Below are 15,970 nucleotides of genomic sequence, written 5' to 3'. Positions count from 1 at the left end.
CCGGTTTGGCTCAGTGGATAGAGTATTGGTCTGCAGACTGAAAGGTCCCAGGTTTGATTCCTGTCAAGGGCATGTACATTGGTTGCGGGCACATCCCCAGTAGGGGGCGTGCAGGAGGCAGCTGGTAGATGATTCTCTTTAATTGATGTTTCTAGCTATCTATCCCTCTCCCTTCCTCTCTGTGAAAAATCAATAAAATATATTTAAAAAAAAAAATGAATGCAGAGCTTCTGAGTCCCATCTGCTGGAGAAGGTCATGGAAAGGACATGAACTTAGCTGACCCTTGAGCTGGACAGGGGATATTGGTGGCTCCTCCCCTCTTCCCCTGTCCTTGGAATATACATTCTGCCCTCTGTTCCTATAGGGGGAGCCATTTCATGATGCAGACTTGAGAGAGGAAAGTGCTGCTAAGACCACCTGGATGGTACACGTGAGTAAACCCTGTGAAGACCTCTACATAAAGTCTTAAGATTCTGGTGGGCAGAGCGAAGACTTACTTGATTTGCAGCCACTGAAGACAAGTTTCATAGGTAAGTTCCTTACTTGTTAAACCTGTCACCTGACAATCTGGATGGTCTGGCCTCAGGTATGGGGGTTGTTTATGAGCCCCCCACCACTGCCCCACTTCCTCCCCTGGGATTCTGATTCAGTCGTTTCAAATAATCTGATGTAATGGTCCCTGGAATTTATATTCTGAGAAAGATTTTCAGGTGATTCTGATGATCAGTCAGGTTTGGGAACTTCAGGAATTGGCGGTAATAGTGTTGACATGAGGGTTTGGAGTAGATGATGGATACAGTGAGTGAGCCGACTGTCAAGCTTCAGGGATCAGGGGTCAAGGATATAAACTCCCTTTTCTAGAGAAATTATCAAATTGTACAAGTGGGCTTAATATTAACAATCCTAGGAGTCTTCATGTGCCTGTCCTGTAAGGTATGCTGTGATTAATGTCCCATTTTATCTCTGATGAAACTGAGGTTCAGAAAGGACAATAGATTTGCCCAAGACACCTAGTTCAGCCCATGGCAGACATGGTAAGTGGATCGGATTTTTCTTTCAGCCAGGGACTGTGAAAGGGTGACTTCAAATCAGAGGGGGGACTGGCCAGGTCCACACAAAATACACAGAAACTGCAGAGGAGAAAAGAAAGAAACAAGAAATATGCTACAGTTGATTAGAATGAGAGCAAGGCAGGGGAAAAAGAGAAAGGTGTTAAAAATGAGAGAAAAACCCCTTATTTTCTGAATTTGGCTTTGTGTTTTTTTTAAAATTATTATTTCCATAATTACAGTTTACTTCCTTAACTTTCAGTTCTAGCTAGCTTCCTGGTTGTATGAAATTCTTCTTCTTGTCCCAAACCGAGTTATTTCTTCTTTTTATGCCCTATTATGCTAAGCATTTCATTATTTATAACATACCAATTTATTCTCAAGCAGCTTACTTTCTTCTGTGGTTGAGTTTAATGAGTTTCTTTTCAAAAGAACCATAAAAGCATGCTTGGAGAAAGGAGACTGTTTTGTGTTTTTAATAAGCAACGCAGCTGTCACCAGATGTTATAAAGATGGATTACTAATGCATTTTAATGCCGATAATTTATTAGATAATAGGATATTTTCTTCTCCAAATTTCCAGTAGGAGGAAATCATTGAGTTTTTCCATTTTAAATTAAAGGCTTTCTACAATTGGTTTTTCACTAACCTTAAAATGGATGATCAAATTCAATTACATAACAGCACACTTAGGATGAAACCCACTGCTGATGCTTCCTCTCCTTCAGCCTTTTATATGTGCCTGATTCCCCACAAACCTCTTGAAAGCAACCAAATACAAGCCATACCCTAACCAACGTGCCTAGCAGAGTGCTATTAGTATATAGTGAGTGTTCCATAAGTGTTTGTTGGATGAATAAATGTCTTATGCTGTTGTTTTATTGGAAACACTAATTCAAAATTCCTTCTGCTGAATACACTATCCTAAGCTTGTTTATCAGTGATGAATTGCTATATAGGATACACATTTCTTTTTTAAAAAATATATTTTATTGATTTTTACAGAGAAGAGGGAGAGGAATAGAGAATTAGAAACATTGATCAGCTGCCTCCTGCACACCCCCTACTGGGGATGTGCCCTCAACCAAGGTACATGCCCTTGACCACAATCGAACCTGGAACCTTTTAGTCCACAGGCCAACACTCTATCCACTGAGCCAAACCAGTTAGGGTGGATTCACACTTCTTCATGTTTCTCTCCATTGTCTTCCAGTGGCCAGGAAGGGAGCAGAGCCAACCATGGACTCAAGCCTCTGTACTCAGCAGACATAGTTAATTCCTTTGCCTACTTGGGCTAATAATTACTAAGCCCAACTGTGTCCTATCCAATTTTGCTAAGGGAAGCTGAAAGTGTTTTATCCTAGCAATACCAAGTGGTCAGGCTGTGGCTCAGCTTCACTGAAACAGCCAATGGAAAATTTCCTATTCCAGAGGGCCAAGAGCTTAAGATGACCGAAGTGAAGCTCCCACAGCAATTCTTTTTCCATTTTTATATCTAATGGCAAGAAATGTAAGTTTAATGAGAATTGTCTCTGGGAGAGACTAGGCCACACCGCCCATAAAGGTGTGTGGAAAGGAAAAATGTTCCTTAAGGTATCGTTTATTTTTAAAGTGAGTACAAGTTTACATCATAAACCATAATATAGCTGTTTGTCGCAATAAAATAAAGCAAAGTAAACAAAGCAGAAGTTTCCCCTCATCTTTGGTTAGTATGGACTTGAGTATAGTTCCCGGAGAAGTAGATAGATTTAAAAAGAACTGACACGGTTATCACCGAGGACAGATGTTCAGGATGCAGCCACCAAGCTCTCATGAGACCACTTTTGTAGCTAGTTTGTGACACCTTGGTGAGTGTCCCTTACTGAGATGTCAAGCCACTTGCATTATGTGAGGGTTGATGTTCTGTGTTATCTTGTCTAGGCCATGGTGCTCATCAAACATTGTTCTGGGTGTTTCTGTGAAGTTGTTTTTTTAGAAGAGATTAGCATTTTCATCAGTAGACATTAAGTAAAGCCAATAGCCTTCCATAATGCGAATGGGCAGGCCCCATACAATCAATTGAAAGCCTTCTCCCTGGGGAAGAAGAAATTTTGCCAGGAAACGGCCTTCAGAATCACATTGCAACCACTCTTCCCTGAGTCTGCAGCCAGCCGCCTACACTACAGAGTATGGTCTTGTCAGTCTCCACAATCACAAAAGCCAGTTCCTTAAAATCAATCTCTCTGTACAGCCACATGTCCCACTGGTTCTGTTTCTCAGGAGAACTCTGACTCATATAGGTGGACTGAAAGGATAACTTAGTCAATGGTCATCAGTCAAAGGATTAGTCACCAAAATTTTTCTCAGAGACAAGAAATGACCGATGATGCTGTTCTCTACCAATGCTAAAATTGCAACACGTGTGTGAACTGTCACAAAAACCTCATTACCTCCCCTGGGATGAGTTCCAAACCATATTTTCTTTTTTGTTTTGAAATATATTTTATTGATTTTTTTACAGAGAGGAAGGGAGAATGGATAGAGAGTTAGAAACATCAATGAGAGAGAAACATTGATCAGCTGCCTCCTGTACACCCTCTACTGGGGATGTGCCCGCAAGGGATTGAACCTGGAACCCTTCAGTCCATAGGTCACCACTATCCACTGAGCCAAACTGGTTAGGTCCCAAACCACATTTTCATTGTGGCAGCTTCATCATAGGTGGTATGACACAGCTGTGCCTTGATAAGAAGTGTCAAAGAAGTCATTCTAGATTTACTAAGAAAGTCAATGAATGAACACTGAATTCATTGAACAAATCCAGTTTTTTGACCTTTTGTAAAGATGCCCTTGGTTCTTACTTTTTTTTTTTTTTAAGTTGCACACTTTTGTTTTAGTTGACACATTTCCATTTTGTAGTTGAAGCTGGCTACCATTAATGATGTCTCACTTTTTTTTTTCTTTTTCTGTGACCGAATATTAAGAAATAAAAGGGACTGATTCCTTTACCAAGTGACATCATTGTGAGCCCCTCTAGGCTAAGTCAGGCATGCCAGACCCTGCTTCCAGGTGAACCAGCCTGCGTTCTAGGCACATTTGCACAATTTATTCCCTCTCTAGGATGGCTCCCAAAACAATAAGGATCTCACTGAGTTCCCTGGTAATGCAAAGGAACCAAATTACCTAATCACTCTCAGCACAGGAACATTTTTATTCCTGTCTCACAAAAATCATAGTGTGTTTTCCAAAATGGAAAATGGGATTCTTCACGTTTCTCAGAACATATCCCAGTCTCCAGTGACATGACTGCAGAGCCATGGACTTGTTTGTTGGGGATGGGGATGGATTTCTACCATCAAGACAAGATTGAGTAGCCAATAGGATTTGGGAGTAAATGGGAAGTAGGAGTCTAATTTGATAGCAAGGTTGGAAGCGATGGATGATATTAATTATTACAGTGTGGGAGTAAGGAATTGGGAGGCAATTTGGGAAATGCATACAGAAGTTTCAAAGGTAAGACAACCCCTTTTGAGGGCAAAAATTTCCAAGATTTTTCTTAAATAATTGTTAAAATCAATGTCCCTGAAAATGTATGGTAGAATTTAGGAGGTTTGGGAAGCATTAGGGTTGTTCTCAAGGACAATGGCCTTTGCTGTCTGTTCTGTTATCCTCAATGTTAGGGATGGGATGAAACAAAATATCTTTTGAACTAGGATTCAAAATGACTATAGTGGTATGTGTAGTCCATTTTTTGGGTCCAATAATTAAAAGGATAAAGGCTAGAGAGAGAATAGAGGACTAGCAATTCTAGCTGTTTGTAAACATAGCAAAGATTTCAAATAGTCACAATTGCTACCAATGGATTCAATTGTGTGGACTCTGCACTACATTCTTGTTTAAACATCTCTATATCCCCTCAGCTCCTCATCCAGGACCCTTTATAAGGAGATGTTTCATAACAATAGTGGGCTCACTGCCAGCAACTTTAATTTGTACAAATTAATAAAAAGAAATGCTAAGTCTGTTGCCACAGTTCCCTTGTGTGTGCTATATGTATCTGAGACAACGAGGCTAGCATGGACATGTGGTTAAGCAAACACAAAAGTTCTCTCACTGCAGCACCTGGGTGTCCTCTGCCCTTCTGTACTACATGTTTTTCCCTTCTTATTTCTCCACCCTCAGGATGTCAACAAGAGCCTCTTTCTTCCCTCGCAGCTCTCTGGGGCCAACCACACGTGCGGACATGACAGTGGCCTTCTGAGAGACCAAGAAGCACTGAACCTTTTTCTCCTCGTCTTCTCTCTATCCTCAGGCAACATTTTCTTTCCAAAATTCTCTGCTATGGTCAGTATTCCAGCCCAGTTAAGTTTGCTCAGATACCCTTTTTCTTTGTAGAGTGTTTTAGTTAATGAAAACATTTAGAAATCATCCAGAGTGCAAATGTTTGACAAATAACAGGTATGGGCTTCATTTCAATTTGAACTTTTAGATCCATATTTGAATTGAATTCGTATATTCAAAATATTTTTGAGGTTATGTTTATGAATTAGAAAATGGATGTCTATTTCTCACATAAAGGTGACCCTGTGACTAAGCTTATATTAGTAGATTACAGATTAGGTCACACGACCTTGAATCATTGGTCTGGTGATGACCAATTCTGATGTAAAAACAGGACTAAATATATGAAAGCTTTCTGAGCCATTTGGAAAATATGCTTATGATCCCCCAAGCTCTTGGACTTGAAGTTCCTATTGGCTTGTTTTCACTTGTATCTATAGCCAAGTAAGGAATGATGTAAGCAAGAAAATAAGGGCATGATTTTATCCATAAATATCTGTACCTTGGCTCAGAAAGGGGCAGTTGTAAATAGCCTAAATTAATTTTACTGGCTCTAAGTACTTGATTTATTTGAGAGCACATTTTAACACTTAAAAATCCTTTCCTTTCTCTCTTTCTTGAATAGATAGTCATCTACCTGGTTTGTCTACACTGTTCAAATAGTGTAATTGGCATAAAATCTAGTTGCTCTTCTGGTGGGTTTTACCACTTGCTGCCTTAAACAAACAAACAAAACAAAAACTTTCCATGGTATCTAAACTAAAAATATCATGATTGTTCTTTCTTTTTAATAATTTTATTACCAAAGCACACGTTTTCTTTAATTAGTAATAAAAATGTTTATTGAGTATTTACTATGTGTCAGATACTATACGAGGTGTTTTATACATTTTTGTTTCAATACAGTAAATCCCCACTTAGCATTGTCCATAGGTTCCTTGACTTTAAGTGGAAAAACAGATAGCAAACCAGTTTTACCATAGGCTAATTGATATAAACAAGAGTTAAGATCCTATTGACTGTTTAATGACTTTGAATGAAATGATGTTATTTGAGGACCTGCTCTATTTGACTTGTATAATTTTATTTAACCTTCAGAAATATCCTGCAATGTACTGTTTACCTTGTTTCAGAGAAGATGAAATAGAAACTCAGAGAGTTGGAGTAACTTGCCCAAAGTCACATTGCCGTGAAGTGCCCAGAGTGGTACTTAAGTTTTGCCTCTGAACGCACAATTCTGTTCATTCTTCACCATGCTGGAGCCCAATCCACTGTTTCCTCATTCAGTTAGCTTAGTTCCTGGTTTATTCGTCAATCATACAATTTAGTCAAGTTAGAAGACATGGGCTCTGTCCATTTAAAAAACCCTCTAGCAGTATTTAAGCATCTGTAATATACTGTGTTTATAGTCATGCGCTGCTTAACAATGGGGATATGTTCTGAGAAATTCACTGCTAGGTGGTTTTGTTGTCATGTGAACATCATAGAGTACATTTACATAATCTGAGATGGTATAGCCACGGCTATAGCCCACCACACACCTTGGCTTTGCCCAATCCACTATTTTCTCATTCAGTTAGCTTAGTTCCTGGTTTAATCTTCTATCATACAATTTAGTCAAGTTGTAAATTTAATCAAGCTATAGCCTACCACACACCATGGCTAATTGGTATAACCCTAACCCTAACCTGTCCTCTTTACTTTAGATCCATGGTCAGCAAATTGCGGCTCAAGAGCCACATGCGACTCTTTGGCCCCTTGAGTGTGGCTCTTCCACAAAATACCACGGCCTGGGTGAGTCTATTTTGAAAAAGTGGCATTAGAAGAAGTTTAAGTTTAAAAAATTTGGCTCTCAAAAGAAAGTTCAGTTGTTGATATTTGGCTCTGTTGACTAATGAGTTTGCCGACCACTGGTATAGCCTATTGCCCCTTATCTACAAGCTTGTGAGGCATGTTACCCTTCTGAATACTGTAAGCAATTATACCACAATAGTATTTGTGTATCTACACATAGAAAAGTTACAGTAACAATGTGGTATAAAAGATATAAAATGGTAGAGCTGTTTAGGGCAATTACCATGAATGGAGGTCACAAGACTGCAAGTTGCTTTGTGTGAATCAGTAAGTGAATGTGAAGGCCTAGGACTTGACTGTTTGCTACTGTAGACTTTATAGACACTTTACTCTTAGGCCACACTAAATTTATAAAATAACAACAGATTAAATCAAACAGAGAAAATGAGGCAATCAAATGACACGGAACACTCGAGATATATGTACAAGGCTGCTGCAGATGTAACCTGGCACACTGTTTTACATATAGAAAAATTTTTTGTTATTATTAATCCTCACCCAAGAATATTTCTTTCATTGATTTGAAGGTAGGGTGGGGAAGTGGGAGAGAGAGAGAGAGAGAGAGAAAGAGAGAGAGAGAGAGAGAGAGAGAGAGAGAGAGAGAGAGAGAGAGAGAGAGATGTGAGAGAGATACATCATGGTCACCTCCTGCATGAGTCCCAATTTCGAGTGAACCTAAAACCCAGGCACAGGTATGTGCACTTGACTAGAAATCAAACCCATGACCCTTCAAATCACTGAGCCACACCTGCCAGGGCAAAACAATATTTAGTAATGAATAGAAAGAATACAATCTACAATAACAATATGAAGTATGGTATAGTAAATACATAAACCAGTAATACAGTTTATTGTCATTGTCATTATACAACTGGCACTGCAGTAGGTTTGTTTACACCAGCAGTACCAGAGAGACACGTGAGTAACGCATTATGCTACTACGTGTTACCATGGCTACGGCATCGCTAGGTGACAGGAATTTTTCAGCTCCATTATTATCCTATGGGTATGCTGTTATATACGCAATCCTTTGTTGACTGAAATGTCCTTATGAGGTGAATGGCTGTACATGTATCTTCACAACTGGGTGCACCCATGCGGGAGGGCTGGGAAAAAAAAAAAAAACAATGGATAAAAGAAGTTTCTGGGAATATTAAGATAAATGTGTAAGTGTTGATAGGTTGACAATAAAAACTTTTAAAAATTGTCAAACCATTTTCTCTGCATTTCTGAGCACAGGGGAGGGGCAACTTCTAAGAATGACACCTTCAGTCCTATTTAGTTGGTCTGTGGCCCCATCCCCACACACAAAAATGGGACTCTGGTGGTTTATATTAGAGATCCGGTAAAGATCTTTAAACAAGAGCCCATTGCTGCTCTGGAATATTCATTTTCTTCCTGACCACTTTCAGTTAATAGAGTGAAAGTTAAAAGCATCAAATGCATGCAAAAGCTTTTAGGAAAATGAACGTATCAAACAAATGGATCTTTAAAAAAAATCCGAGAGCTGATGCACACTAATAATATTAGCTTCAATTATATTTAGCCTTTTTCGAATGGAGCCCTTGCAAACAGATAAGAATGGACTGCTTCCATTTCCGCTCCTCCCCGCCACCCTTCCCTACACAGCGTGACTCACGGCTGAGTCTGCGGCCCGCACAGAAGGGAAGGGTCAGCAGATGAACAGGAGGAGGATGGTGCCTCCTCTCTTTTCCTCTTTAAGTGCTGACATCAAAGTCTCCCTAGAGAGGCTGAAATTGGTCACTATACTGAATTCTATCTGGCACATTTCTTGCTTTTATACTTATTGCCTTCCTCTCTCGGTTGTCATTCTCTGCAATTAGGTAAAAAAGAAATGTTAGCGCCATTAGGAGACTGAAAAAGTCCACGGTGCATATTAATTCACCCTGTCTGTCTGCAGTGGCTTTTCAAATGCCAAGCCTAGCTCACTCTGCTTCTGGATCTTTAGAAAACACTATTTATAATGTGAACTGTCACCTGGTTGGAGACACTTTCTAGAAGATAATAAACCTTGCAGTGTGTGTACCAGAGGATCTGTCTCAGTAAATGACAGCTGTCCCTTTGCACACCGCTAGTGGTGACACCTGCAGACTGGGCGGGAGAAGGAAAAATAATTTGCAGATGTCTGATTACTGATCGCGAGGCTTCATCATTTTTGTTTTTCCCTCAATGAGTCACTTGTCAGAGGAAATTATGTTAGTAACTTCCATGCAGTTACATTGATAACAAATGAACACTCCCAGTGACTGTATGCATGAGTGTGTAGCCACGAAAGTCCACGTTGTTCCTCAATATCTGGCCAATAATTTCCATCACTGAGCAGGAACAATGAGTCGTCCTGCCCTCGCTCATTTGAAAGCTGGCACTTTTATTTCCCTGCTTTCCAGTTCTATTCCCACCCTGAAATCGTTGGTTGCTGGGTGTCATAGCACTGTATGACACTACTAATTACAACCTCATGATTCTTTTTTGATTAAATGCTGTTTACCTGAGATTGGCCAAGGTGGACCAAGAGGCATGGAAAAAGAAATTGTAACCTCTAATGAATGGTATTCCTGTAGCTACCTATCTGGAAGGCAAACACAGAGTACAGAGAAACAATTTAAGGCCAACACACTTGGCTAACGCATTCGTTTTCTAAAACAAATTAACAGCCAGTTCAGTAAAACAACTGGTATGATCAATTTTAAAGTTCACATCAGTTAATCTAATCAACTGAGTCTGCAAATCATCAAGCTTATTCTTGATGTAACCATAAGCTCAAGATTTTTTTCCCCCCAGTGATGTCTTTATCATTTTGGTTTTGTGTTCAAATCAAAATGACAGTTACGTTGACAATGGGAAACTCAATTAACAGCTTGGCAAAGCAAGCCTGTCTTTTTGTTCTAGTCATAAATCTGCAGTCAGCACTCAGCTGGTAATTGTATATATACAAAAGCAAACTGAGTTATCCAGAATATTCCTAATTAAGAGTTTGGTACATGCTTAATGAATTAACATACTGAATTAAACTAAATTACATATGAAGAGCCTACAGAAAGCAACTCACAGACTAAGGCTGTGGTTGGCAAACTGTGGCTCGTGAGCCACAAGTGGCTCTTTGGCCCCCAGAGTGTGGCTCTTCCACAAAATACCACAGCTTGGGTGAATCTATTTTGAAGTGACGTTGGAAGAAATTTAAGTTTAAAAAATTTGGCTCTCAAAAGAAATTTCAGTTGTTGTACTGTTGATATTTGGCTCTGTTGACTAATGAGTTTGCCAACCACTGAACTAAGGAGTTGGTTCAATTCCTGGAAGACCGTTTTTATAAATTGATGGGGCATTCCTCTGGGGGGTCAAGGTGGGATATGAGCAAGGACAGACAGTGAAACAAAGAATGCTCAAGAATTCAATTACCTTATGAAATAAATACAAAATATATGTTGACTTATTCAAGAGACTGGAGTTTATCTTTATGTATTAATCACAAGATATTTGACTAAGATATGGAACAACCTGGCACTGTTCAAGTTGTTAAAATTAGGAAACATTCAAAACCACTCATTACATATAAATGTAGTTGACTCTTGAACAAGACAGGTTTGAATTGGGAGGGTCCACTTATATATGGACTTTTTTTTTTCCATAAATACAGTCAAGCCCACTGTATCTGTGGGTTTCATATCTGTTAATTCAAGCAATTGCTGATGGTAAGTGGCATTTTTAATTCAAGATTGGAAATCCGTGGATGCAGAGGACTGACTACTTGCTTTGTTTTACACAAGTGGTCGGCAAACTCATTAGTCAAAAGAGCCAAACATCAACAGTACAATGATTGAATTTCTTTTGAGAGCCAAATTTTTAAAACTTAAATTTCTTCTAATACCACTTCTTCAAAATAGACTCGCCCAGGTTGTGATATTTTGTGAAAGAGCTACACTCAAGGGGCCAAAGAGCCCCATGTGGCTCGCGAGCCTCAGTTTGCAGACCACAGTTTTACATCATTTGAATAAGGGATTTGAACATCTTCAAATTTTTGTATCCAAGAGGGGTCCTGGAACCAATTCTTTGAGGATTCCGAGGATCAACTATAGTTAAGTATTTGAGGAGCCAAAAGTTATATGCCAATTTTCAATTGCATGGGGGTTGACACCCTTAAACCCCCATGTTGTTCAAGGGTAAACTGTACTTTATATGTTCTAATTAAATGTGATTCTTAAGTAGTCATTAAAACAAAGTCACTTGGCCTCACCCTAACCTATACTTTGTTGGTCTATTTCACATTACTGCATATTCCTGAAACAGAAAATGAGCTTCTGAAATCTGAAATCCAAGTTTGCTTTTCGCTCCATTAATGTACATGATTAAATTTTACCTTAATGATTCTCCTCTGGTCCAGGGTTGGAGCAAAGCTCAGGACATCTGTTTTAGGTCAGCTTCCACGGAGTTCTGCCTTCCAGGAACAGAGGAGAGTTATGAAGGAATTTCCTTCCCAGGTCCCTCTGCCAAGTACCCCTTCACCATCATCATAGGACGGGTTCTGGTTTTTCTAGGGTCGCTTTAGACTGTCTGCTTCTGAGTTATGCCTACGTATTGGCACTAAAACCCCTCTACCAAACATGCTCATTTATCAACAAACCAAAACATATATTAAATTTCTCAAGTCACCACCGGGTACTCAACCTATCCACCTTGTCTTCACTCCTTGCCCTGTCCAGGCAAATTTACTAGCTGATCTCCTTGTATCATTTCTATTTCTTCCTAAACCATGCTTATATTCCAGCATTCTCTACCTTCCCTTGAAACAGTAAGTCTCTTCTGACAGTGCTTAAAAATTTATATACCACTCCAAGTAAGAGGTTAGAGCAGTGGTGAGCAAACCGCAGCTCATGAGCCACATGCAGCTCTTTGGCCCCTTTGGTGTGGCTCTTCCACAGAATACTATGGCCTGGGTGAGTCCATTTTGAAGAAGTGGCATTAGAAGAAGTTTAAGTTTAAACAATTTGGCTCTCAAAAGAAATTTCAATCGTTGTACTGTTGATATTTGGCTCTGTTGACTAATGAGTTTGCTGACCACTGGGTTAGGGCATCTAAAGAGAGGAAGTGGGAGTCAAAACTGATCATCTCATTTATGTGCCTGACATAAAATAACAAATTCCCCTGGGTGAGGTTAAATGAATTAATTTCATTCCTCAAATGGCAGTTTATCCATGTGCTGATTAAAAACTACACAGGGCTGCCACCCATAATGGTGGATGACATATTTTTCTAAAGTTTGCAAGGGGGGTGAGCCATCCATAGTTAATATTTATTTTTAATATATACTTATTACAATATTATTGACTACATTCCCTATGCTGTACTTTGCCTCTTCAGATTTTATATTTAAAATCAAATCCAAAACTATGATCAGAATATTCTATTCTCACTGAACATATCTCGATTTTTAAAAAATAATAAAAATACACAATAAGTGCACTGACTGAATAGCAATCAGGCTTTTGCCTGAGTGGTGGGCAAATAGTAAGTGATCAGAAAACATTGGTAACTATTATTACTTTCCATTATTGATTTATTTTATCCTCACAACTACCCTGTGATAAAAGTTCAATACTATTTCATTAGCAGATGTATTAGTTTCCTAGGGATGCCCCAACAATATCACAGAAACTTATTTTCTCATAGTTCTGGAGGCTGGAAGTCCAAGATCAATGAATTGGTTGGGTTGGTTTCTTCTGAGGCCTCTCTCTTTGGCTTGTAGGTTGTCTGGCTCCTCAATGTGTCCTCACTGTGTGCCTGTTTCTTAATCTCTTCCTCTTACAAGGACAATACGTCATATTGGAAGGATCCACATCAATGACCTCTTTAACTTTACCATCATAAAGACCTTATCTCCAAATATAGTCATATTCTGAGGTGCTGGGGGTTAGGACTTCAACATGCAAATGAGGAAACTGAGGCACTTCCAGACCCAAGCTGTGGTTCCAGGTAGTTAGGCTCTGGGACTGTTTCTTTATCCAGTACACTGTGGAATACCAGATGAAATGTAAAGATAAGTGCTTTCAGATCCCAAATTGCACATAGCTAAAATATTTTAATTTCTGTGTAATTTGTATTAATTAAAATCATCAGGAAATTAGATAACTGAGTTCACTTTTTCATTTAGCATTAAGCATGATATTTTTTACTTCATACTTGTTTAAAAATCTCCTAGGCTGCATATCTCCTTTCTTCTTTTACTATACAGACTGTGACAGTTACTAAAATCTTATTTTGTGATGAGGGCTTTGTTTTATGATTTGTGAACAAGGTGAGTTTTCTGAGTGTAGCTCTGAATGTACTGACATAGCTGTGGAAAGTGTGAGAGGCTGAACCAACCCCAGGACATAACATTTTCTTGTCATTTCCTCTTTCTCACAGCATGAATATATGGCTGATTGAGCTTGTTGGTAGGTTAATTCTAATTTGAGGATTTGAGTCCTGTCTGAAAAAGAGATTTTGTTAAGATTTAGTCTAACAAATGATTGTATTATTTCTTGATGACATTTTCTTTTGCCAGAAAAAAAAATTCCCTTACTGCTAGAAAACAACTAATTATGTAGCCACAGTAAAAAGTAGTCACCAAAATTGATTTTAAAACTGCTTTTTTTAAAAAAGACAATTTTATAGTATGGATTAATCAGAACTAGTTTAAAACCCATTTAATCAACCAACAACTCAACCCAGTGAAGTGCTTTTGAAAACCAACTAATTGGTGTTGACCTTTTGCTTTGGAAAGTCAGCCAATAAGAACTATTGGACTTGCTCCAGTGAACAGGCTTCTGAAAATGAACCCATTAACACATCTCACCTGAGTAACTGTGCTTCTTTAGCTGACATCACCCCACACCTGCTTCTGCAAGCCCACCAATCCTTGAGGCAGGGGTCCTCAAACTTTTTAAAGTGGGGGCCAGATCACGGTCCCTCAGAGAGCTGGAGGGCCGGACTATATGAACTACTAATTCCTACTGTAACACCTCGGCTGCGCTCACTGCCCAAAAAACCTGGCGGGCCGGATCAGACTCCTCTGCGGGCCGCATGTGGCCCGCGGGCCGTAGTTTGAAGACCCCTGCTTGAGGTCTACATTTTCCAGATATCACATCAGATTGGTTACCTACTCTTCTCAGAGAGACTGTGCCCAACCAGCTTAACCAGCCCTGACTTAAGTAACACATTCAGTTTTATAGTTTGTTGTTGTTGTTAGTTTGCTTAAGACATTAAGCAGTGGTTTCACTTATCATTTGACACTTGATTGCTTCCTATTAACATAAAGTAGTGACTCATCTCATGCCCGTCTGTCTATCTTCCTTTAGATCCCTTTGGGGTAGACCATGTGGATGGAACAAATAATAACTTGGCCTTTTTAACTCCTTTATTCCAACTGTATTCTTTCTCAATTGATCATCTCAAACATGAGGCATAAATAAGTGACTTACCTACTTTGTGGCATGATACAAGACTATAGCTCTAACTTCCAATTTCTGTAAAGTAGCGATTTAGATGGTCAGAGAGACATCTCCTAGCACAGTACACATAAAAACACTGTAGAAAAACTCAACTTCTCACATCTTTTACAATGCATGGGTGAGCTCAGAGAAAGCAAAATAATTTCTTAGGGTTTTTCTAAAAGCCTCATGAAAATCCAAACCCAAAAGAGCAAGGCGTGTTGGAACCAGTGTTTTCCCTGGGCGTATCTGTTACCTGGGTTTTAATGGGACAAATGCACAGGGACAGGAGACAAAGCCTGGACCCCAAAGAGGGAAAGGGGGTCAAGTCAGAGTTTCTGCATCAAGCTAACATTTCTAAAGTAGACAAGTAGGGGCCTTGGCCTTGTTGCTCAGTTGGTGAGAATGTCATCCCAATGTACCAAGGTTGCGGGTTTGATCCCTGGTCAAGGCACATACAAGAAGCAACTAATGAATGCATAAATGAATGAAACAACAAATCCATCTCTCTCTCTCCCTCTCTCTCTCTCTCTCTCTCTCTCTCTCTCTCTCTCTCTCTCTCTCTCTCTCTTATCTATCAAATAAAATTTTTTGCCGGGACCGGTTTGGCTCAGTGGATAGAGCGTCGGCCTGCGGACTGAAAGGTCCCAGGTTCAATTCCGGTCAAGGGCATGTACCTTGGTTGTGGGCACATCCCCAGTAGGGGGTGTGTAAGAGGCAGCTGGTCGATGTTTCTCTCTCATCGACGTTTCTAACTCTCTGTCCCTCTCAATTCCTCTCTGTGTAAAATCAATAAAATATATTAAAAATAAAATAAAATAAAATTTTTAAGTTAACAAAGAGGAAAAACTTGCCCTGCTGATGGAGGTGTTGAAGATATATGCTAGGGATACATCCTGTCTCATGCTTGACTCAATTTTCACATATTATTTTTAACCATGAACCTGCAATCACAAGGGTTTGGAGAAATTTCAGCTTTGAGTAATCTTGGGTTGGTAGTGCCTCTATGAAGCTGGCAGAGACCTATGAAACACTCATTAGAGAAACACAATTTAAATGCTGTCTTCAAAGAATTCCCATAGATGAATTTGTAAGAACATGAGTTTATAACTTTAAAAAGATTAAGCAAAAACAAGCCAGTATAAATGAAAGTCAGCAGTAAAAAGCAAAGAACAGAAGTTGAGCTAAGAGGTACTTGCAAAGGTAGTAGACACGAAAATTATCAGAAACAGAATGGAAAGTGGATATGTTTGATATATTTT

Source organism: Pipistrellus hanaki (genome assembly GCF_964339955.1).
Source record: "Pipistrellus hanaki genome assembly, chromosome: 4".
Taxonomy (NCBI): Eukaryota; Metazoa; Chordata; class Mammalia; order Chiroptera; family Vespertilionidae; genus Pipistrellus; species Pipistrellus hanaki.
Note: the sequence above shows the minus strand (reverse complement) of the source record.